We start from the raw sequence: 15,645 nt of genomic DNA, 5'->3' as shown, positions 1-15,645 counted from the left end.
ATGTGTAATACACCTGATTTTAAAAAGCAATTCTTTGTTTTCTTTTTATTTGCAAATACGGAATGAAGGTCATTGGAACATTTCTGCAGCAGACTCAGTGTGGAGCCGTGAACCAGCAGCCCTCAGTCTCTGGGTAGGGAAAAGGAGCAGGCCCTATTAGAGGAGAAGTTTCGAGGGTGTTGATTTGCCTTCTCTAGCTTCCCCTCTAAAAAAGGATTTACCTGAGAGGACTGACAGGATTTAGATTTGGGGCTTTTGGAGTTGGAATGATATAGCAAGTCAAAGTTACTGTATGCAGGCCTCTGTCGTTGCTTGCAAAAGTGACCTTGAAAAACTGCCGAGGAGTTGAAAGATTGAAGGACAAAGTTTGTTTATACAAATTTGGACTGAAAAGCTCTATTTAGGATGAAAAGAGACTGTACTTCTGATATTCAAGTCGAGTGGTTAGTAGGAATATGTTATAGATTCAGATTAGGGGTTTTCAGGCAATAAGACAATAGGGCTGCATTCATTCTTTCTCCCACTCTTTTTACTTCCCTCCCCCAGCAAAAAATTCTAAATTCTTTTGGTATGATGGTTGAGCGAACTGCCTAACAGATTCAGAATTCCTTGCATGCTACCTTGTCTTCTTTGTAATCTAGAGGGTTCTTAGTGAAGGGGATAGCATTTTAGGAGTTTAGAGTAGTTGTATTTATGAAACTTTTGGGGGATTGGAATGCTTATAATAAAATGTTCATTCTGGTAATTTAAGTCCTAAAAGTATGTGTTAAGGATTACATTTTAAGAGGTATTTTGATTTAAATTTATTTTTAAAAGTCATTGATTATTTATATACTATCAATTGTTCCAGGTTTTATATATGATTTAAAAAACAGTTGTAGGTACTGAATTGACCCTATTGGCCCTAGGAGAAGGCCTGCAGCAGGGGAGGCAAAAGTGAAGGTGTGGTACAGTGTGAGGTTTAAACCATAAACTTGAGAACTTTGTGGATTTGGCTTCTTGGAAAGATACCCAGCCACTGCCTCTAGCCTAGGTTCTTCACCATTTTTGGATCATAAACTCTGAGAACCTGACCCACTACCTGGAAAAATAAACATGGGCATGCCTGTGCAAGACCTTTGGTGATTAAGATATTTTCTAGTGTATGTCAAATGGTGTTTAACACTTTAGCCAGATAAATGTTTCCTAAACAAATGAAGAAAACTTTGCTTCCAGAAAGAGCAAAGACCTTCTAGAGAGCTAACTGTAATTTAGGACATCGGTGGCTGTGTGTGTAAGTGGGGGAGGCTTAGATGGGGTCTAGAGATGTGGACATTTATTTGCTCTGATCACAATATTTGAGGCAGCATGGTACAAACCATTTAAAGTCAAGAGGTCTGTGTTTAAGCCCTAGTCACCTTTATCACCAGCTTTGTAGGTTTGGGCGAGTCAGCCATTTAGCAGTTAGCTTCCTCACATGTAAAAATGGGCCCTAAAAATAGTGCCTTCTTATTTAGTGGTGAGTCTTGAATGACATCATGTATGTCAAAGTACTTTGTAAATTGTGAAGAGCTACATAATATTAGTTGTTACTAATTCAGACTGTTTGGGTGGGGGATGAAAAGTTTATGAAGGTAGGTATGGTACCAAAGAAAAAAATGCCAGTATTTTAATATTTTTACAAAGGAGTTAGTTTAAACCTGACACATTTCCTTTCAAACTGCCTTCACCTGTATATTCCTATTTATGCCGACATGACCGTATTTATTTAATGCATACATTGAGACCATCAGTCCTTTACTCATCAAGATTTCTGTGAAAGAATTTTAACACCTTTGTCAAAATTTAAGGGCCTCTCAGAATAAGATGAAATGGGTATGCTGATTTTTAAAAAAGTCTTGTTAGATATAGGAACCTCTCAGAATAAAATCTGGGAGCCAGTTCCATTTGCATTATGAGATTTGTGTTATAATGCAGGTAAGTTGTAGTGGTTGCAGATGTTTACTAAGCAGAGATTACATTTTTAGTATGTATACCAAATATTTATAAAGTAAACTGGAACCATTTTTTTGTTTGCTTTGTGATTATCCTTTCTTTCAGTTTTCAAGCATGGGAGATAGTTATAGCCTGCAGTGTAGTAAGCAAGTAAATGTTAGATGAATGCTTTTTTGTTGTTGTTGTTGCAGATAGGGTCTCATTCTGTTGCCAAGGCTGGTGTGCCAGGCTGGAGTGCTGTGTCACGATCATGACTCAATGCAGCCTCCATCTCCTGGGTTCAAGCAATCCTCCTACCTCAGCCTCCTGAGTAGCTGGGACTACAGGCATGTGCCACTGTGCCCAACTGATTTTTTTTTTTTTTTTTTTTTAATAGAGCCTGGGTCTTGATTTGTTGCTCAGGCTGATCTCAAACTCCTGGGCTTAAGTGATCCTCTCACCTTGGCTTCCCAAAGTGCTGGGATTACAGGCTTGAGCCGCTGCACTCAACTGTGGGATGAACACTTTAAAAAAAAAGAAATGATTGATCTCGCATCAAAAATCTAAACACTAGCATAAACTTCACACAGTTGATACCTACTGTGAGATACCTTCCTAACATAATTGGTGGAAACTCAAGGGGGTTTCTGTCTAATCTAGTCCGCATGCCTAGTGTCATTTATTTTTAGGACTTCCTTCTCCCACCAGGGGCGGGGTTGATATTTTGTGATCTGTTTGATTTCCTGTCCTATTAAGTCACTTCCTCTTGGGCATGGTCAGTCAGCACTGGTGTCTGCTTCCTATCTGTGCGTTGAAAGAATCATATTCAGACAAAGTGAGGTTTGGCAAAATTGATATTGGCTTTACCAAGTAAAATTCCAGTTCCAGGGATGTGTAGGTTTAAAAACAGCAATCATGGTCACTTTGGGCTTTTGTTCTTAAAACAAGAAAAGGCCTCTTTTTTAAAGAAGCTACATACTTTTGTGGGGGTTTCAGTAACCCAAAAAGTGTATTAAAAGCTGATCATGGCTGTTTTCATGAATGAAATGATTTTTGCTTATCCTTATTACTGATAATATATGCATACAGAGTTTGAATACTCCTAAATTAGGCTGATGGGAATCACTTAGGGATCTAATCTAGTTCCCTTTTTGTAAAGTAGGGAAATTGAGGCCCAGTGAGTTCAGGTGTCCTAATCTGTCTTTAAGCTTTTTAGAAACTGGCCTGTATAAGTTTGGAGATTTGAGTCCACTCAGTTTTTTGCATGTTTCTTTTATTCCTCTAGGTTGTTTTTACTTTTTGTTTTTCATGTTTCTTTTCCTTTTGGCACTTTTATATAGGTTTGCTATTTGGATATAGAAGGAACGGAGAAAATGGGCCATGGAAGAGGTTCAGAAGTCTTTACCTGAAATGGGTTGGTTAGAAAGTCTGCTGCAGCAGACTTAGTGTCCCTTTGGGATCAATCTGAAGCTATCTTACCTCAGCCAGTTGCTTATTCAGAAAGCTGAGAACCGGCTAGGAAGCTAATGGTGCTCACCTGTGAGGTATTCCAGAGAGCTGGGTTACCTTTATGCATTATGAGGAAGTAAACTAAGGTATGCAAACACATCACCTGCATGCCAGTTAGGATTTTTTGTTTTTGTTTTTCTTTACTACATTTCAAGAACAAGATAATTCCCAAGCAAGTGTGGGCCTGGCTCTTAAAGTTAGTCCGCAAGCTAACCTGTATTTAATAAACAAAGATTCCAGAGTTATTTTAAGCATTTGACAAGACTAAAATAGGAATCATTGTTTATATAACACCCAAAATAATATCTTAACTATGTTGACTTTAGTCTTTCCCATTAGCAAAGTGGTATTGTTTATGTGATTGTGTGTATTTGGGTGGTTTTTGTTCTTATCTTTATATTTTTTGATAGACCATAATGTACTTTAACATTTTTAATTTTTCTGAAGGTGATGACCTTCATATATTTAGATAAAAGTTATAGTTCATTGAAAGAGTGAAGGTTTGAATTATGTAAGCTATGTAATATTTAAGTCCTAAAGTTTACTGTAACTGAAAATTATAATAGACAAAGCTGGATAGAATATACCTCATGTCTGAATTTCTCAGAAGTTTAGTTTTCTTTTTTTTCTTTCCTTTTTTGGAGTCAAGGTCTTGCTCTGTTGCCAGGCTGGAGTGTAGTGGTGTAATCATAGATCACTGCAACCTCAAACTCCTGGGCTCAAGCAGTCCTCCCACCTCAGTCTCTGAGTAACTGGGACTACAGGTGCATGCTACTAGGCCTGGCTAATTAAAAAAAATTATTGGCTGGGTGTGGTGGATCACACCTGTAATCCCAGCATTTTGGGAGGCCAAGCCGGCCTAATCACTTGAGGTCAGGAGCTTTAGACCAGCATGGCCAACATGGTGAAACTCAGCCTCTACTAAAAAAGCACAAAAATTAGCCTAGCATAGTCCCAGCTACTCGGGAGGCTGAGGCACAAGAATTGCTTGAACCGGGAGGTTGCAGTGAGCAGAGATAGTGCCACTACACTGTAGCCTGGGCAAACAGAATGAGACTCTGTCTCAAGGAAAAAAAGAATTTTTTTTTTTTTTTGTAAAGGTGGAATCTTATTTTCTCTGGCTGGTTTTGAACTCCTGTCCTCAAGGGATCCTTCTACCTCAGCCTCCCAAAGCACTGGCATATACAGGTGTGAGCTTCTGTGCCTGACTAGTTTTCTTTTTAATCTGTTATTTCTGCTACTTCAGTATTGGGGCTCACCTCTTTATAATGTGGTCAGATTCTATTTGTATTATCACTCCTCTCTCACTTCGGGATCCCAGAGCCAGACCCTGCTATTCAATAATTGACCAAAAGTTTTTCTCTGCTTACAATATTTATTCTAAATTAAATTACAGCCTAGCACCTGCAGTGAAAAAGGGCAATTGAAGGATAAGGAATGAAGGTAAATTCCAGTATAAAGGAAGAGCTAAAGAAAAAAACACATAGTAAATGTTTAACTTTAAAGCAGCATAACATTGTGACCTTGTGTTCCTTAGTTCAAAGAAAGAAGACTAAAATAACCACAGCAAATAGCAGTGCTAATTCACTTGGTTATCCTTTCTTCTTGGAAGTACTACCGTTTTGATCTGTTTCCATAGTTTCAATTACATAGAAAAACTAAAGGGAACACCTGCTTGGCTGAAAATGTCCAGATAAAATGAAATTTTCTTTGTCTACCTAAGCTATATAGTTCTTACCTTCAAGGAAATGCTACAGTTGGATGCTTTTTATACTTTCTTTCGCTAATTGACCATGCATGCATGTCTTTTTTGTGGAGACTTTAAAAATGTTTACAAATAAAACTTTACTCTGACACTGATGATGCTTATCAAGTATTACAAACTGATATGGAAAGACCAAGCAAAATACACAGAATTCAGAGGAGGGGAGACCTTGGTTTAGGAATGAAGGGAAGCTGATTAACTGGGTATTGGACTCAGGGAGGTAGGGACAAGGGCATTCCAGGCATTGGGAGCAAAAAGAGCAAGATCATGATTCAAAAAGTGCATCTTGGGTTAGAGAGAAGTAAATGGTCAGCTGCTCTAGAGCATAAGGAGATGAGTTAAGGACAGGAAGGAGTGCTAAAAGAAAGAAGTGTGGAGAAGTAAGTTGGGTCAGATGTTGAAGGGCCTTGTTTGCCAGGCTAAGAAATTTGAACGGTCTCTGCTTGACATTGGTGGCCATTGAAAATCTGGGGTAGTAGAGCGATATGGCATTATGAGAGCTGCGCTTTTATAAGATTTATTACACATCTGTATGTAGAATGAATTTGAGAAGACGCTAGAAACTGAATAACTCAGTCACTTCATGTGATAGGTTCACAACCCTTACACAGTTATTAGGAGGTTTAAAATAGGTAGTAACATAAAAGGCTTAGAATTGTACCTGGCACGCAGTGACCCCTGATGAGCATGGGCCATCGTCATCATCATTGTTATTACATGGAGGCGATGAGGGTCTGAACAGAGATAGTGGTAGAATGAAGAAAGGTTAGAAGATGGCCAGTGTTGGACACTGTTACTACAGCATTTAGTAGCTGATTAGAATTGAGGAACAGAGGAGAAAAAGTGCAAAATGATACTGAGATTTCAAGTCTGAGTGACTGGAGGATAGAAACAGAAATTTAGGAAAAGCAAGTTTGGGGGGAAAAAAAGATAGATTTGATTTGGGGCATGTGAGTTTCAGTTCTGGATAGCTTTCCGGTTGTAGGTGTCCAGCCAGGCAGCTTGTACATGCAGGGCTGAAGCTTTGGAGAAATATCAAAATTAGTAATATATATTTCAAATTTAGGCTCATAGAGATTATAGATGAACCTAGGGGACAAACAGGAGGGAATCAAGAAAGAGAATCGACAGAAGAATAATGCTACATATCAAAGATGGAAGCACAAACAAGGTCTGATTCTAAAGTTGAGAAATCCAGAAATGAGCATGGTGGAGTCCTCTAGGTCAGTACTCTCTAAGCTTTTATTGGTTGCACACCCCTAGTATCTGAGTGTGCAGTTCCCATGTATGAATTAATATTCTTTACTCCAAAAAGTTACTTGCTTGGTTTTTGAGTGTGTGTTTAGTAACAATAGAGAGTATCTGTAACTCCCCTTAATCCAGGCATATACAACAAGGTGAGGGTGTCATTGTGAGCCTACATCTTCCTCGCAGTACTAGTTCAACTAAATGAGAGCATCAGTATCAGCTCATAGGTTAAATATTTGAGAAGCTAATATTAACATTTTCTCTGTGTGCTGTGATAAGTATTTTACTTATCAAGGCAATACTGCCTTAGAATCTGGTGACCTTCACTTGCTTTGAAGATGTACAGATATTTCCTTGAGATTAGTACATACACCACATTTCCATTCAGTACAAAGACTGGATTTTATTTGCTGAGTTGCATTGGGGTTAATCTTATGATTTTAGCTTTGTAAAATCTCAAATGGCAGCATACTGCATGAAGCTGACCAAAAATACATATGTAGGAATTTGGCAGCATTTGCTGAGCAAGTAATTTATAGCCACATGATCATTATAGCACCAATGAGCAGCACACACCATTAATTACCAGGAATGGGACTAGCCTCATCTGTAGGACTTAGCAGAATTTTTAATATAAGACACCTATATTTAGTTTCTAGGCTACGTGTGTTGTAATTATCCTCAATCTAAAGGCAATAAGAAACTTTTCACTAGAGATAGTGGTAAATTTCCAGCCATTTTACCTGGTTATTTATAATCTGAAGTGCATGATTATTTTCCTCTTGGAAATTCACTGGCCAGATGTCCATGAAGCTCCCCTTAAAGGTGGTTAAGCAGTGTAATAGTATGCAGTGTTTATATGAAGCATAGTACTTTATGGTTAGTGATTTCATACTCATTCTCTTATTTGGTATTTACCTAGTGTAAGTAGGACAGATGACAATCATCCCCATTGTGAGGGTGAGAATAGAAGGCAGAGCCTAATGACAAAGGCTTTTGCTCTTTATACTGCACTTTCTTACTGTTTATGAAAAACAGTCTATAGCTGTGTCCATCTTAGGGACTAATTCTTTCTCCTACCTTCCCTTTTTCCTGTACTTGCTGGAGGAGCACAGAACTCCTGAAAGGCACAGAACTTTCCCAGAGTTATCATTGAATCTCATATTATATGCTACGTAACAGGCTAATCATAAAGGGAGCAAACATACAGTGAAATTGAATTCCCTTCAAAGTGTTTGTCAAAATAGGTAAACACAGTCACTTTTTGGAACAAAGCATACTACAAGTAGGTAGATAATTTAAAATTGAGCACTACTAGTGTTTTGGGAAATTGTCTTTAATGAATTCTAAATTCACTAAGGTCAGATAAGTAGTTGAAGGACTTTTTCCAAATAGATATGTGCTTAGAATTGTATTAGGTGTTCTGTGGCGTTTCTTAGCTATGCGAATACATACTTCGTGGTATGAATTGAGTAGCTCCCAAATTTGGGTTCTCATCTTGAACCACAGAGATTGATATTTTTAGATGAATCATGGTGTTCTTAAATAATAGTTGCTTTAGATTTCCTGGCTGTGATTTATAATTCTTGCTTACCCCTAGTGAGGTGGAACAAAGGAATTCTGATTTCTTGGAGGAATGGCTGGATAATTAAGATAACATTATCACCATGTTCACAATGTAGCAACAGCTATAATTTTGAAACACTGCATAGAATTTAGCCAGGTGATTCCTCCTATAAGTGGGTAGCAATGGAAATATCTCCAATAAAGCGGCTGGGCTAAGGCTGTTCTTCTGAATTATAGTGAAAGGATAAAGTGACTTCCCATCACCAGGCTACCTGATCCTTTCTTATTGGTTGGTAACTAGATGACCTAGTCCCACTCCTTTGATGCAACTGCCGTTTAACAAGCTTGAAAACCTTAAGCTTTCTTGTTTAAGCTTTCTACTTTGAAATGTGTTAAGAATCTGGGCCGAGTGCGGTGGCTCTCGCCTGTAATCCCAGCACTTTGGGAGGCCAAGGCGGGCAGATCACGAGGCCAGGAGATTGAGACCATCCTGACCAACATGGTGAAACCCCATCTCTACTAAAAATATAAAAATTAGCTGGGCGTGGTAGTTGGCGCCTGTAGTCCCAGCTACTCGGGGCTGGGGGGCTGAGGCAGGAGAATTTGCTTGAACCGGGGAGGTGGAGGTTGCAGTGAGCTGAGATTGCGCCACTGTACTCCAGCCTGGTGACAGAGTGAGACTTTGTCTCAAGAAATGTGTAAGAATCTGGCATCTTGATTTTTTGGAGTACTTTTTCCAGGAGAATGATCAGGAAAACTAAAAGTAAAAGGCTTGGTGGATTTGTGTTCCAGGCTGAGGAAAGCTGTAGGTTCTTAAGTTTTGCGTTTTCTTAAGAAACTTGTCGAGGTACTTGTCCAGGCATGGTGGCTTACAGCTGTGTAGTTTTTGTTATCAATTCTAAAGTAAAAGGAGAAGATTTAATGAAAGAGCACAGAACTGAGAATCAGAGGACATGAATTTTAATTTCAGTTGTGGCATACAGCTTGCCCTGGTGATTTCGGCCAATTCCTCAGTCTACCTGGATAAAGTATCTTTATCAGATGGGAATATTTGTACCTGTGTTGTTTATCTTAACGTGTTTATAGTAAGAAACATATAAAATAATGTGAAGCTACTTTAAAAAGTGTAAAGTGTGTACAAATGGAAGGGATTAGCATAATTATCTCAGTCACTTTGCACTCTGAGGTAGTCTTTATGTTCTTAGTTCCTGACAGTTGTATACATGAAGGTGAGAGATTTAGAGTTTGGTTGGCTTGGAAGATTTGTCTCGTTTCGTGTCCTTTTCCTTTCTTTCTTCTCTTTTAAACATTTAATGCTAAAAGACACTAAGCAGAGGAAAGAATTCACAGTGTGTCTGAATGAGCAGAATCTAGACAGCTAAATCAATACAGCCAAGCTCATATTGACATTCTTATAATGCCGTCTAGGTTTTTAATTTTCTGAAAATTTCAGAAAATTTTCTGCCTCCCTTGTCCCCCCAACTCCCTGGTTTTTAGGTGTATTAACTCACCAGCACAATCTTCCATTTTTCAGTGGAGCCTATGGTTAGATAAATGTCTACATTTGTGCTACATTTTCCAAAGTAGAACAAGTTTTCTCCGTCCCCACTCTTGTGGCTCTTCCACTGGATTACTGCACGAAGGTTACTGCACAACTGAGCACAGATACTTAAGAAGGAATTTTCCCATTTGTCAATTTCAAAGAAAAGCACCTAGAATGAGGCCAGGGATACTTGGGGTCTTAAAATAGTTCTTGTCCAGGCATGGTGGCTCACGTCTGTAATCCCAGCACTTTGGCAGACCAGGGTGAGAGGATCACTTGATCCCAGGAGTCTGAGACCAGCCTGGGCAAGTTAGCAAGACCCTGTCTTTACAAAAAATTTTAAAAATTAGGCAGGTATGGTGGCACGCGTCTTTAGTCCCCACTGCTTAGGAGGCTGAGCAGGAGAGGATTGCTTGAACCCAGGAGGTGAGGTTTCAGTCAATCACGATCACCCCACTGCACTCTAGCTTGGGCAACAGAGCAAGGCACTGTATAAAGAAAAAAATTTTTTTAATTAAAAAAATTATTGACGAGCCTGTGTTTGTTCATTCAGTAGATGTGTATTGAATCCCCACTGTGTGCAAAGCATGTTTGCCTTGAGGATGTGCCAGAAGCAAAATGAAATGTCAGACAAACGGGAAAAAATAGGAGCATGAAAATTTTAAGGTTATAAAATAATATGCTTCCCAAAAAAAGATAATATGCCTCCCAAAAAAGATAATATGTCACACAGATCTGAAGCAAGTGAATATGCTAATTAGAGAAATAGATTTGTGTCTCAGGAATGATTTCTTGCGGAGAAAAAAAATTTAGTCATCACCGATTAGTGAATGGGTATACAGTATTTAATTTCTTTACAGTTGTACTGTAAAGGCAAGCTTCTTATCAATACTATTCCAGAAGAACCTTAAACATCCACGATATAATCTGAGAAATTCCAACTTTCCAGAACATGTTCCTTTCATGTTCACTTCAGGACCTCGGATATAGATGAAAGTGGGCAGAACTCTCTTTAGAGCTCAAAACAGAATCTTTTGCTTGGACGGTGGGGCCAGGTTGAGTTGGGAGCTGCCTGGACTCTAGGTTTCCTCTACCCTCTAACATAAACAAGATTCCTTTCACAAGACAAAACAGGCATGTACTCCTAGCTTGTGGAATTGTGAGGTATCCAAAGAGATGGTGATGGTGGTGGTTGTGGTTTTTTGTTTTGTTTTTTTTGAGATAGGATCTCTCCCTGTTGCCCAGGCCGAAGTGCAGTGGTGAGATCATGGTTCGCTGCAGTCTGCCAACTCCTTGGCTCAAGTGATCCTCCTGCCCCAGCCTCCTGAGTAGCTGGAGCTACAGGTGTGTGCCACCACACTGGCTAATTTTTTTTTTTTCCTTTTTTATAGAGACGAGGTCTTGCTGTTTCCCAGGTTGATCTTGAACTCCTGAGCTCAAGCAGCCCTCCTGCTTCGGCCTCCCAGAGTGCTGAGATTACAGGCATGAGCCACCATTCCTAACCCAAGGAGACATATTCTAAGAATTTAAACGTTTTTGGATTAGCATGGAGGGAAAACCTAGTATCCCTATTGATCATTGACACTCCCAGGGATTTAAATTTGGATCATTCCCAGTCATTTTCAGCTTGAGTTCTTTGCTTCTTTGGAACTAGAGTACATTTGTTCCAAATTTAATAGTTTAAAGGGCTTTAAAAATTATTTTGTGTTTATAAAAGAGATGGGAGAACATCTTTCTCTATTTTAGTATGTATTTCCATGCATCTGAAACCAGGTTTTTTAAAGAAATGTGTTAAAAACAAAGTAAGTAGTCTAAATTGTAGAGAGAAAGAAGCTAGTTGGTCTTTAGGCTTGGTACTGTGTCTGGGACTATTCAGACCAGTAGTCGGTGTCTTGTCCAGCCTTGAGCAGTCATTATGATATGGTGCCATCTGGCAGTTGTATGAAGCTTACTATTTTTTGAGGCCTTCTAACATGTGTTTTAGCATTTATGTGTTTCAACTGCCCGGTGGGATGTTTCTGTAGATGAACAGAGAAGTTTCTAAGAAGTTAAGAGATTTGCTCAAGATCACAGTTTGCCAGAGAGCAAGAACCCCCAGGTCCAATACATGTTATTTATTTATGTGTTTACCTTGTGCTTTACTGCCCCCAGCTGCTCACAGCTGAGTATTCATAGGTGCTGCTGACCTGCCTAGAGACATGGAAAGGGAAGTGATCCAATTTGAGACTGCTCATTTGTCTTAACAGTTTGAAAATACGTATACCTTAAACAGTGCAGAAAATGAGAATGAACAAGTTATGATAAATCAAGAACAGAATTTTAGAGCTTTTGCTTTTTTTTTTTTTTTTTTTGAGATGGAGTCTCACTCTGTCAACCAGGCTGGAGTGCAGTGGCACAATCTTGGCTCACTGCAACCTCTGCTTCCTGGGTTCAAGTGATTCTCCTGCCTCAGCCTCCTGAGTAGCTGGGACTACAGGTGCGTGCCACCACGCCCAGCAAATTTTTTGTATTTTTAGTAGAGACGGGGTTTCACTGTGTTAACCAGGTTGGCCTTGATCTCCTGACCTTGTGATCTGCCCACCTCAGCCTCCCAAAGTGCTGGGATTACAGATGTGAGGCACGGTGCCTGACAAGCTTTTGCACTTTGACTCTATCATTTATTGTATTGTGATCTTCAGCAAGTAACTTGATACCCAACCCTTAACCTTAACTATAAAATTGGAATGATATTGATAAATTTAACACTGAGTTAAGAGTCAATTGAGGATAATGTATGTGGTGTGTATTTTATGCACTCTAAAGCCCGTAAGTTGGCATCTTTGAAGCATTCTTCAGAATCACACTTCTTACCTCTCCTGGACACACAAACACAAGATACTGCCAGAAACTGGGCAAGAGATTATTTGTGAATCTCAGAAGGGACCCAGTAAGAAAATGATGCTTTGTTTTAGAATATGACCTAACTTAGGCTACAGGCCCCCTTTCTGGCTCTAGCTCATGTCCTTTTCAGGATCGAGGCCTGAAAAACCAGTTACTCACCATTCTTCCTACAAGGATTTATTTACTCATTAGGCTGGAGGGTCAAAGAGTCTTTTCTGTGGGGCAGAGTGGCTGGCCCAGCTTGCTTCTAAGGGAGGCAGAGGAGCTAAGTAACAGTTCTGTGATCTAGGACAAGCTTCTCAACCTCTGGTATCATTTTCCCCATCAGTAAATCAGGGGGTAAATAAAACACCTAACAACGTTTTAAAACAAGGTCAGAATATTGGCTGGGTGCAGTGGCTCACACCTGTAATCCCAGCACTTTGAGTGGCCGAGGCGGGTAGACTACGAGGTCCAGAGATCAAGACCATCCTGGCCAGCATGGTAAAACCCCAGCTCTACTAAAAAATACAAAAATTAGCTGGGCGCAGTAGTGCATGCCTGTAGTCCCAGTTACTTGGGGAACTGAGGCAGGAGAATCACTTGAACCCGAGGCGGAGGTTGCAGTGAGCCGAGATCATGCCACTGCACTCCAGCCGAGTGACAGAGTGAGATTCCATCTCAAAAACAAACAAACAAAAAACAAGGTCAGAGTATTATCTGAAACTTTTTCTTTCTTTTTTTTTTTCTTGAGATAGGGTCTTGCTCTGCTGCTCAGGCTGGAGTGCCGTGGCACAGTCATGTTTCACTGCAGACTTGACCTCCCCGGCTCAAACAATCCTCCTGCCTCAGACTTCTGAGTAGCTGGGACTACAGGCATGGGCCACCACACCTGGCTAATTTTTTATTTTCTATTGAGATGGGGGTCTCACTCTGTTGCCCAGGCTGATCTCAAACTTCTGGGGTCAAGCGATCCTGCCACGTTGGCCTCCCAGAGTGCTGGGATTTGAGGCTTGAGCTGCCGCACCCTGCTGAACCTTTTTCCTTAAAGGGCCAGATCTTTTAGGCTTTGCGGCTATATGATTTTTGTTGTAACTCTTTGACTCTACTGTTGTAGCATGAGAGCAGCCATAGACAGTATAAACCAATTAGGGGCCGGGCATATTGGCTCACGCCTGCAATCCCAACTTTTTGGGAGGCTGAGGTGGATGGGTCACCTGAGGTCAGGAGTTCAAGACCAGCCTGGTCAACATGGTAAAACCGCTTCTCTACAAAAATACAAAAATTAGCTGGGCGTGATAGTGGGTGCCTATAATCCCAGCTTCTCAGGAGACAGGCAGGAGAACCGCTTGAACCCAGGAGGCGAAGGTTGCAGGGAGCTGAGATCATGCCACTACACTTCAGCCTGGGTGACAGAGTAAGACTTCATCTAGAAAAAATAAAAAATAATTAGGGTTGCTGTCTTCCAGTAAAACTGTTTCTAAAAACAGGCTATAGGCCAGATTTGGCCTGTGAGCTGTAGTTTTTAGACCCTTGCTTTAGAATACTTCACTAAATACTTGACCCTTTTTCTCCATCATACAAAATACTGATAGTGTTTTATTGCTGTCATGTATGCAGGGATGGTTTAAGTTTCAGCATTAATGAAAGGATGAGGAAGAATGTGTGATGTTACATATCATTTTCTGTTCCACAGAAATAAGTTTTCAAATGTTCTGTTCATGCCTTCCCATCACTTTCATTGTTTATACCAGTTGCTGTGCTTTCATTTTTTTCTAGTTATACTACAACTATATTATGATCTGGCCCTTGTTCAAAAATTATATTGCACTAGATACCAAATAGAAAAATATATTTGTTTTTGAAGGAAAACTGGGTCTTCTGCCAGTTTGAAAGTGTGTCCTTGTGAACAGATCTTGAAGGAGAGCAGTGTGCAGCCCCTTCCAAGCCTTAGTCTTTTAGGAAGCATGTTTTTCCAGTAGGCACTTTGAAAAGCAGCTTCCTCTTATGACAGACATACCCTCAAACATCAAACTTAGCATTAATCAGAGTTGGGGAAGTAGAGCTGTATTATTTATTCTAGTATTCTAGTAGCGAAGACTAAGACTATTTAGTAAGCTGCCGGTAAATATGACCAGCTGGTACCCAGCTGTGTGAGGGTTTAGAACGTAAGTAATAAGGTTTCAGGCACTAAACTTAGTCCTTTCTTGCATGACTACATAAAAACCTTAGATGAGCTTCAATAGAGACTATTTAACCTTCTCTTCTCTCAGTCACCTTGGCTTCCTTTGTATTCATTCATCTATTACATCTTCAAATAGCGAAGTGTATGGCTTCCCCACCAAACCACCAGAGACCCCTTTGGAATGTGTTCAGTATACATCATTCCTGGAGTGGCTTGATGGAGTGACTGGCCTGTGGTCACCAGCTATTAGGCAGCAAGCAGCCAGTACACAAACATAGGCCTTTTCATTTCCAGATCAGTGCTGTTTTTCTCCTTGTGAAATTGTCAATTTTAGATTGGTTTTATTTTGGAGAGTATAAGCCTTCTTAAGGCTTGAAATGCTTTTTAGCTATTGTGATTGATAATGGCCTAAGTCCTAAGGTCCATCTGTATAAACATAAAAACCAAATTGTCTGTTAGTAAATAAATCCTACCCCCTCTTTCCCTCGTCCATCCATTTATTTTTATTAATATTCTTTCTTTCTCTGTATCTCTCATCATCATTTAAAATGCAACATCCTACAAACCTTAGCTCATTTAAATGAAGAAACCTAGAACTAACCTCAATAAATACTTGAGCAGTACTGGAACATAAAATGCTTGCGACAGTGCTTCCACTAGGGCAAAATACAGGTACATCTTGCAGATAGTGTGAGTTTGGTTCCAGACCTTTGCAGAAAAGCTAACATCGTAATAAAGAGAGTCACACAAATTTGTTGGTTTCCCAGTGCAAATAGAAGTTATGTTTATACTATAGTATATTAAGTGTGCAACAGCATTTTGTCTAAAAAATGTGCATATCTTAATTTTAAAATACCTTACTGGTAAAAATGCTAATAATCATCTGAACCTTCAGCAAGTCATAACCTTTTGCTGCTTGAGGGTCTTGATGATGAGGGCTGCTGACTGATTAGGGTGGTAGCTGCTGAAGGTTGGGGTAGCTTTGGCAATTTCTGTGGTGTTTTTTTTTTTTTTTTT

At 39.8% G+C, this 15,645-nt stretch overlaps 1 protein-coding gene across 5 annotated transcripts in view; it reads left to right on the top strand.

Annotated features, from left to right (window-relative positions):
- The window catches only part of NFYC (nuclear transcription factor Y subunit gamma), an 84,243-nt gene that overhangs the window by 19,795 nt on the left and 48,803 nt on the right, over positions 1 to 15,645 (top strand). The window contains exon 1 of one of the 5 annotated variants that reach the window (XM_017541820.2): positions 11,587 to 11,682. The exons of the other annotated variants lie outside the window; for them this stretch is intronic. The gene's annotated coding sequence lies outside the window, so the exon portion shown is untranslated. Of the gene's footprint in view, positions 1 to 11,586; positions 11,683 to 15,645 lie in introns of those variants that run through there. 5 annotated transcript variants of the gene reach the window in all.

The sequence above is a fragment of the Cebus imitator genome, unplaced genomic scaffold, assembly GCF_001604975.1.
Source record: "Cebus imitator isolate Cc_AM_T3 unplaced genomic scaffold, Cebus_imitator-1.0 Scaffold136, whole genome shotgun sequence".
In the NCBI taxonomy this organism is placed as follows: Eukaryota; Metazoa; Chordata; class Mammalia; order Primates; family Cebidae; genus Cebus; species Cebus imitator.
The sequence above is the reverse complement of the archived record's forward strand: the minus strand, read 5'-3'. Positions and strand labels throughout refer to the sequence as shown.